The sequence below is a fragment of the Pinus tabuliformis genome, chromosome 3_2 (genome assembly GCF_031772625.1).
Source record: "Pinus tabuliformis cultivar Carrire ecotype Pingquan chromosome 3_2, CPIR1, whole genome shotgun sequence".
NCBI classification, from domain to species: Eukaryota; Viridiplantae; Streptophyta; class Pinopsida; order Pinales; family Pinaceae; genus Pinus; species Pinus tabuliformis.
In genome coordinates, this window is record NC_142302.1 from 796,954,963 (window position 1) to 796,964,455 (window position 9,493).

A 9,493-nucleotide genomic window follows, 5' to 3' on the forward strand; every position below is an offset into this window, starting at 1 on the left:
TGAATCAATGCCTGATGTAGAAGAACCCATGGATCCAATTGATCCTCATCCACACGAGCCTTCCTCTTCTAGGAAGAGGCCTTCATGACTTAGGGGATACTTGATGATGTTGAAGGACATGCTGCACCCTGAGGAACCTTCCATCAAAGTAAGAAACTTAACAGGTATCAGGGATACCTGACCATCATGAGAACGATCATACAAAATGAACCTTCATCATTCTCAGATGTCATCAAGCATTAACTATGGAAGGATGCTATGACCATAGAATATGAGTCTATTATGGAGAATGATGTCTCGGAAGTAGTTCCCAGACCCTGGACAAGACAATTGTTACTTCAAAATGGATTTACAATATAAAGCATGCAGCAAATGGAAGTATGGAAAAGTATAAGGTTCATTTTGTTGCTCGTGGTTTATCCCAGAAGGGAGGTATAGACTATGATATTTGCACCTGTTGCCAGATATATGAACATCCGCTTGATCATAGCCCTTGTGGCTTCACAAGGATGGAACCTACATCAGATGGATGTTAAGACCACGTTCTTGCATGGTTCTATCAAAGAAGAGGTCTATGTGGAGCAACCTGAAGGATTTGAGATTTATGATTGAAAATATCATGTATGCAGGTTGAAGAAGGCTCTCTATGGGCTAAAGCAAGCACCCCGAGCATGGTATGAGAGGATCGATAGCTACTTGATGAAGCTGGGATTCACTAGGAGTGAAGCTGATCCTAACGTTTACTTTAAGGTTGAAAATGACAAGCCTCTCATACTGGTGTTGTATGTGGATGGCCTCTTTCTAACAGGTGCAAACCCTCTCATTCACAAATGTAAGAGGGAGATGGCTTCTGAATTTGAAATGAAGGACCAAGGACTTGAAGTGTGGCAGAAGCCAAGGGAAATTTTCCTATCTCAAGGAAAATATGTGGTAAATGTATTGGAAAGATTTGGTATGATGGACTGCAAGCCTGTGACTACCTCGAGGATCTTAACTTTTAGAAGTTATATGGTAGTGATGTCGGACCAGACTTGGGAAATGCCTCTGTGTTTCAAAAACTCATTCGCATTGATGTTCTTGGTGAACCTCCGTCCGAACATATGTTTTGCAGTTAACATTGTGAGCTCATATTTGGTTGAGCCTCACTGGATTGATGCCAGGAATCTTCTGAGATGTCTTCATGACACAATCTCTCATGGATTAAGATACACTGCTGGAGATGTGAGACTACTTGGATATACTGATGTTGATTGGGCAGGCAGTGTGGTGGACCGTAAGAGCACTTCCGGGCACTGTTTCACCTTGGGATCTGCTTTGATATCCTGGATGAGCAGGAAGTAGAAGTCGGTGGCTTTGAGCACTACTGAAGCAGGATATATTGTTGCTAGCATAACCTCGTGTGAGACAGTCTGGTTGTGAAAGATCTTCAGTGAGCTGTTTGGAGTTACATTGGATACCACTGTGATTCTCTGTAACAACCAGAAGTGGGATTCGATTATTGAGGAATCCCATATTCGTCAATTGCTCCAGCAGATAGACATGGTAAGTCAATGAGAAAGGAAGCTCCATCACATTAAGATGATGTACAGGTTGATACACCTTGTCAAAGCCTTGAGGAAAGATCTAATCTGTGATTTTCCCAAACGACTTGGAGTCGGCAAGGAACCCTTGTACAAGGGTCCTGCATGTTGCATACATTGAGCTCTGGGAGCTCTGAGGGCTTGCGGTTCCTACTGGAGCAACATATGACCACAGGGTGACTCACCCTCCCCTGGTGGTGCACACTGGAACAAGATGACTCGCTCTCTTATGGGACAAGATGATTCACTCTCTTGTGGAACTGGATGATTCGCTCTCCTGTGTAGCAGGATGATTAGTTCTCCTATGAGGCCTGGATTGATGTGTTCTCCATGGCAACCTAGATTGATGTGTTCTCCACGGCGATTGTAGCAGGATTGATGTGTTCTCCTGTGAAGATGGGATTGATTAGTTCTCATGTCGGGGCATCCTACCCATGCAGTCTCGGACTCATGGGAAGTACCTCTCATCTGATCAATGAGCAGGGAAATGAAGTTAGGGACCATAGTAGTACCGATGGATGCATCGTTGTATCTACCGCACTCACTATTCTAGGATGAGCTCCATTGATCTGGGATCAATGATACTGGTCTGGAACTAGTGGTAGGAGTTGTACCATACTATGACACTGACTTCGGGTCAGTTGAGACTGGTCTGGGACCAGTGGTACATACTCTGAGACTGACTTCGTGCCAGTGTAGTACTGTTCTGGGACCAATGAGAGTGGTACATACTATGACGCTGACTTTAGGTCAGATGATACTGGTCTGGGACGAGTGATACACTCTCTAAGACTGCGATACTGGTCTGGGACCAGTGGTAGGAGTTGTACCATACTATGATGCTGACTTCGGGTCGGTTGAGACTGGTCTGGGACCAGTGGTACACACTCTGAGACTGACTTCGTGTCAGTGCAGTACTGGTCTGGGACCAGTGAGAGTGGTACATACTTTGACGCTGACTTTGGGTCGGTTGAGACTGGTCTGGGACTAGTGGTACACTCTCTGAGACTGCGATACTGGTCTGGGACCAGTGGTAGGAGTGGTACTTACTATGAAGCTGACTTCGGGTCGGCTGAGACTAGTTTGGGACCAGTGGTACGCACTCTGAGACTAACTTTGAGTCAGTGGAGGATGATACTGGTCTAGGACCAATGGAGTTGTACTCACTATGACGCTGACTTCGGGTTGGTTGAGACTGGTCTGGGACCAGTGGTACATACACTGAGACTGACTTTGAGTCAGTATGATACATCCTCGATCATTTCTTCTTCTTCATAATTCAGACAAAAGCAGAGCAGAACAAAACAATGCAAGAGCAGAGTAGAACAAAGCAAAACAGTATAGATCAGTGCAAGGCAGAACAAGACAAAGCAGAACAGGCAGAATAGAGCAGAGCAGGGCAAGGATCAGGCTATATAGGGCAGTGCATTTGATGGATGAATAGTAACGGCCGATAGACAGATTGAAGATGAAGTTCTCCATGTTTGAGAGGGAGTGTTAAAATGGGCAACCAGGGCAGAAATTCATGTGGGTCATCTTATTCATGGCTAATAATATTTTTATTAGATTCCTCTCGTCGAGAGGTGTAGGATTGATATAAAGATCATCCGATTCCGATAAGTATTCATGGAGATATGAATTTATTCTGAGTATGGAATTATTATCAATCTAACCTACAACTCATGTAGGCTCAGAAGCCCAACAGTCGCATCTATTCACCCACCAACGTTGTGTATAAATATAAGAGGACTTTTCCTCATTTGTACTCACTCATCTCATCACATCTCTCTCTCTATCTCTCTACTACGTAGAAATGAGTCTCTTCTCTACTGCGCTGAAATGGGTCTCTCTCTCACACATGTGAAGCCGGAAGCTGTTGAATTTGAAGCTGCAACTGCAGAAGTAAAGATTGAATTGCGTGGCCTAGAAGATCTCCTCTTTGGAACTGCGTTGTAGGTTCATCTTAACCTCGTCTGAAAGCCGCAACTTTTGGTGGCAGAATGAAGTCAATCCGATGAACGGTTTGCAAGATATCGACTGCCCTAGTTTGAAGCCGAAAACTGCTGAAACTGAAGCTGCAACTGCAGAAGTAAAGATTGACTTGCGTGGCCTAGAATATCTCCTCTTTGGAACTATGCTATAGGTTCATATGAACCTCCTCTGAAAGCCGCAACTTTTGGTGGTGGAATGAAGTCAATTTGACGAACGGTTTGCAAGATATCGTCTGCCCTAGTTTGATAATGAAGTCGTTGATCTAGGGTTTGCTACTGCTGATATGAATCAGATTTATTGTACTATTTCTCTCTGCTGAATTATTGAAGATAAAAGAAGATTTGATCAAAGGGTTTCCCCACACATTGTGGGGTTTGTCCCTGGCTAGCCACCCCATCTTGTGTCTCTTGTCTTGGCTTGTTTTCTGTCGAGCGTTTAATGTTCTATCTTCACTTTACTTTATGTACATGTGATTGCTAATCGGTGGAATATAATATGAAAAAGAAGTAAACTATTATAAGCATATAACATACCATAACTTAACACTTTTTCATCTGATACATCATATGTAGTAGTTTTAACAAAGTTGAACGATCAAAACATAGAGGCACCTATCTCTTTCTTCAGTTCCAATTTACAAGGTTCCGAACTAAACTACTCAGTGGTTGAGAAACAAGATTTTGTTGTCTTTCAAACCTTGAAACATTTTTAGACCCTTTCTCCTCAAAACTCATACAAAAATAGTAGTACGTTACCCTGCAATAAGGAAATTATTGATTCAAAGAGAAGTGGGAGAGAAAAGAGCCAATTGGGTCATTGCACTTCAAGAGTATGATGTAGAAATCTAGCGAGCTAAAATTGTTAGGGGCCAAGGTTTTTGCATTTGCACCACATGTTGCAAAAGAAACGCCGTAAGGAAATGATATGAAAAACAATATCATAGAAGAGAGAAGTCAAAATTTTATGCAAATGACATAAGAAACAACAGCATAGAAGAAAGAAGTCAAAATTTTATGCAATTTTGTTTCTTTACCGGTGTTTATTTTTTATCATCAACAAATGGCCAACTCGAGGCAATGCTAATCTACATTTTTGACAAAGAAAAATCAATAAAAGTCAAAAATAATTATGGATCTAGAATTGAATCTCAACACAGAGGTGTGCCTTACTGTCTAGCATGTATGAGTGGATATCACAATGAGACTTTTTAGAACATTATATACCTTAGTGTCAGACAAGGGATGAACAAAGAGGAATCCCAAATAAAATGGAGACTTCTGGCTTATTTTAAGTTTGATACATTGTAAGTGCTACATGCTTTTTCCAACCCTAGCATTGCTTCTGATCCTAAAAGAATTCCACAATGTTCTGATTTTTATTGAGAGCTGAGAAAGTGTTAAAACATGTGTACAAACTCATAACGTTAAAGAGGAGTATACTATAAATATAAGATTTATCCCACGTGTCTATCTAGTCCTGTCAACAAATCTAAAATAACTGATCTTACCATTGGTTTAGGAGCCTATAATACAATTGGATGGATATAAACTCAATTACATATTAGAAATCATGGGAAGACAATCATATGGATGGAAATGATAAACATACATAAAGTTGAAAAAAGTAAATGCATCATTGCTTGTGTGCAGCATAAGGACACCCACAGGGAGATATATTTTGAATAACATCACTCCTTGGAAAAATCAAAGAGAGTGTATGCAAATTGTCACACAGAATAAGCCATGACGTTGTCGAGAATAACATGCTGTTAAAAATTAAGTACCTTATTCTTCAAATGATCAAAGTATTATCCAAACTTATATTGTTCTAGAATCTATTAGTTCCAACGATGTTTAAATTATTCTTCATTGTGGTTGTCTTTTTATTTCTGGTGTTAATAATAGTTTGAGAAAAGTCCTCTACCCACGGCATCCATCCCTCAGGGCTAATGGTCTCTCCCAAATATGAATTTATGCAGATTGCTGTGGAGTACATCTTCCATGGCTGACCCAAATAGCCTTTGTAAATTTTTGGGTTGGCATAGTAAGCCCTCATATATTCTTTAGTTCCATTGATAGTGCAGTTATGGAAAACAAATCCTGTGGGCTCGGCTGGATCTGTTCGACCCTGTGCAGTGACAGGATCTGATGATCCTTTGTCTGAGTTTATTTGACGAGGACGCAGCAGAATGAGACAGTTTTCAAAGATGGCTGCTGAGTCTCCAAATATGAAGTCAATAGTGCCTTCTATTCTGCAGTTTCTATAGAACTGACAAAGAATATGAGTGTACAATGTATCCTGGTGGCCAAGAAAGGCACAGTTGTAGAAGGCAGAGTGATCACTATCTACTCTTAGGGCTACCGCTTGTTGACTACCTGGCCCTGCTACATTTTCGAATGTTATATCCCGTGCTAAGAAGCCATCAGCATTTATAGCTGCAATTGTGAAAACAAATAAATTAGCAATCCTCAACATCTAAAACAAGATTTAGTGGGATCGAGGAATATGGATTGATTGAATTTTCCTTTGATAAGAGTTCAAAACCAAAGAACGATGGTAATTGTAAGTATTAAATTCCGTCTTTGTTTAGAAATAGCATACACATATTTATCTAGTTATCAGAATAAACAGAGGATCTGATTTTAGCATATGCCCATTGAAATTTCTCAAACTTACAAACCCCAATGCATGTTGAAAGACATTACACCTATCATATGAAAGGGTTCCAAATATCTTATTCTTAAAATGTAAAACGATAATTAATTTTTTTGCTGCTTTAATAGGATGAAAGAAGTGCAGAATTTGCAAAAATAAATGTTATTGCTCTCTTCTTTTCAGCAACCTAGAATCTGAAGAAAAGCATTATTGCTTCCCTTGCAAATGACGGATTGCATTCCAAGCACTACTGGATTTTGATTGTTTCCTTCTCCTCTCATTTGTATTTTGTTGATGCTTTCTAGATCAACATTCCTTTGCAAGGGAATTAATCTGGGTTGAACTCAAGTAGAAAATTTCTCTCTCATTAATTGGATAGTCATTTTCACAATTGATTGTCTCCAAAGAAGTCTTGTCAGCCAAATCTCTACCTTTCCTCAGGTTTTTAAGTTTAACCAGCATGCAGGCCCTCAGTGTTTTGGTTTGGTATTTTTATTCAGTAGTTCTTAGCAACATGGCAGAAAGGGCACACTTTATGTCCATGCAGAAGGAATTGGAAGCAATGGTAGTGGATTCCTTGGCCACAGAATTGAACAAGCGTTTAAATCCCTTTGGGTTCTGCAAGAAGACCCATAAAAATCTGCAAATGTATCAAGGAGAATTGCTTCCTAGATCATACTTGTACAATAAGTGATCATAGTAGAAGGTCATTTGATTGTGAAACCGTTGTGGGATTCAATCCAAGTGACCTGAATTTACTGTAGATAGACGTCCTCTTTGATATCCATGTTTATCTCCATTCAGGGGCTAGGATGTCACTAGGGCATCTAGAGAATAGCTAAAAGGAGGGAGGCACTCTTTGAAGAACTGAAGACGCCTTTAAAAAACTAGCACATTCGCTAGACAAAGGGGCCTGTGGAGGCAATCTAAAAAAGGAAAAGGGCCAGATAGGAGTTTCCCGTGAAGAAAGAAGACAAGTCCAAAAATGCTCTCAAGGAAAAAGGGATGAATGCCAAACTGTTTGTACAATGGGTTATGGACCTGTTTGTTTATGCTAAATCATACACTGTAGCATGAGGAATTGGACTGTCTCAGCCTGCACGCAGTCAGGTGGTAACGAGGTAGGCCCCAAGATTTCAACACCATATAGTACTATAGGTCTGTTAATTGTGTCAAAAAATGCATCTCAGAAGAGATGTCCTGAAAATGCATATGGAAGTATTGTCAGTCAAGCATGGAGAGAGACCTATAACCCTTTCTAAGTTTGGGTTGAAAGACATGCCTTAAGCTAAACCTAAGGGCTATGGATCAGATCCCATAGATGTATAAGCAATGGTAATCTCCACCTCGCTTCCTTTGAAGAAGAAGTGGAAGTTTGTTAGGGTGCTCTTGGATATTTAAATCACAACCTCAGTTTCACTAAGGTTCACCACCATCATTCTATGACCATCACATTGGCAGGGGCATCAAGTTATCTCTGAATGTCCCTAGGGGAGGAGGCTAAAAGGATCAGATCCTCTGCAAATAAGAATAAGGTAAACAAAACATGGTGTAAAACGTAAACATCTCCCTTGTGGAAGTACTCGCTCGGTTATGCTCTAACCCATTAATGTATATCCCATGGTATTTCATGAAAGCAACTATGAGACACTCAAAGATGCCAATTTCACGTAGTCTCCAGAACGATAATTCCCTTGGAACAGAGTCCAAAAGCCTTCTGAAAATCCACAAAGCAACAGAACTTTAGATGAGGGACGTCAGCTTCCTTGATAATAGCACATAGGCTAAAAATGTGGTCACTAGTTTCATAATCTCTTCTAAGACTTGGTTGCCCCATAGCTTTGAAATTGTTCCTCTCTATATGTTGAGAAAGCCACACGTTCACGCCCATAACATAGAGTTCGACAAAGGCACGCCCAATCATAATATTCCTGTAATTATTTCTATCAGAAATATCCTTCATTTGGAAGATGGGGTGGATGATATTTTGAGACCATGAAGAGGGAAAGCCAATGCAAATTCAACTTGCAGACCTTACTCATCTACTTCTTTGCTGGTGCTCAAGATCCTAACAGCTCTTTTAATGTCTCTTGGGGTGAATTAGTGACAAAAGGTGAGAGAGGAGAGAATATGGACTAAGGTTGACCCGAAAAATCACAGAGGGATGTGGTCCGCAAGAACCATGTGTAATGATCAAAACATGTTGGAAGAGCAGATTTTCCAATTTCAATTCAAGGCATCTCAAATCTGCCAGGAACCACACCATGATCAAACACAATAACAAAACCAAACTCAGGCAAAGAAATAAATTCCAACTTAATATGAAGAGGAAGAGGAACAATGATGAGCATTACCAACAGTTGCAGAGCCATATGTACTTGGAACACCAGGCAGGGATGGCACACGCATAGACCCCATGACCACAGTCTTCCCCATGCCATCACCCACAAACATAAGATTAGTTTTACTGGGAGGAACCCTAACAATCTCCTTATACACCCCAGCCTTTATATGTATCACGAATCTCCACTCAGATTTATCCGGTGCACTGTTCACCGCCTGTTGAATACTCATAGAGGATTCATCCTTGGACACAGTCACATCGGGAACCAATTTATCAACCTCTAATACATCCCAAATCTGATTATAATGATGGTAATAATCTGCAGTACTAGAGGAATTGGATGATCTCTCTGTTTTTGGAGGCCTCCATAGGACCATATTTTGTCCGTATGTATCCAGAGCATCTACCATGCTAAGGGCATTGCTGGTCAAGCTCATGACTGTAAGAACAGGTTACGTTACACAGTGGCTGCTCAACGAGATTTGGAGCAGAAAAAAAACCCATTGTTTGATTATATATAATAAATTAAATATAATCAAACAATGTAGTGACTTACAGTTCTGCCATCTTAACCTGGTTGGAGTGTTCAGAAGTTTTCTTCGCGCAAGGATAGTAATCGACGGATTTCAAGGGGCAAGCCTGCCTCCCCTGATTCAACCACTCTGTCAAAGCGTTATCTGTCATGGGCATCTCCATCTCTGTCCCTTCCCCAGCTCAGCAGCAATGCTTGTCTCCCCCGATGCAGCTAACGAATCTTCCAGTGGAGTAAATACACAGAGGAAAAATACGAATACCGCCGAGAACAGCGAGCCTGAAACCAAATCCAGAGCGAGGGCAAGCGTTGATCTGCGAGGGCAAGCGTTTGATCTGAGGTACAAACCTTGCTTCCCGGATGAAACTATTCGATGAAACGCCCAAACCG

The 9,493-nt window shown here is 40.9% G+C and overlaps 1 pseudogene; it reads right to left on the reverse strand.

Annotated features, from left to right (window-relative positions):
• Positions 1–5,399: 5,399 nt before the first annotated feature.
• Positions 5,400–9,267, reverse strand: LOC149182995 (putative pectinesterase/pectinesterase inhibitor 51 pseudogene; annotated as a pseudogene).
• Between the last annotated feature and the right edge of the window lie 226 nt (positions 9,268–9,493).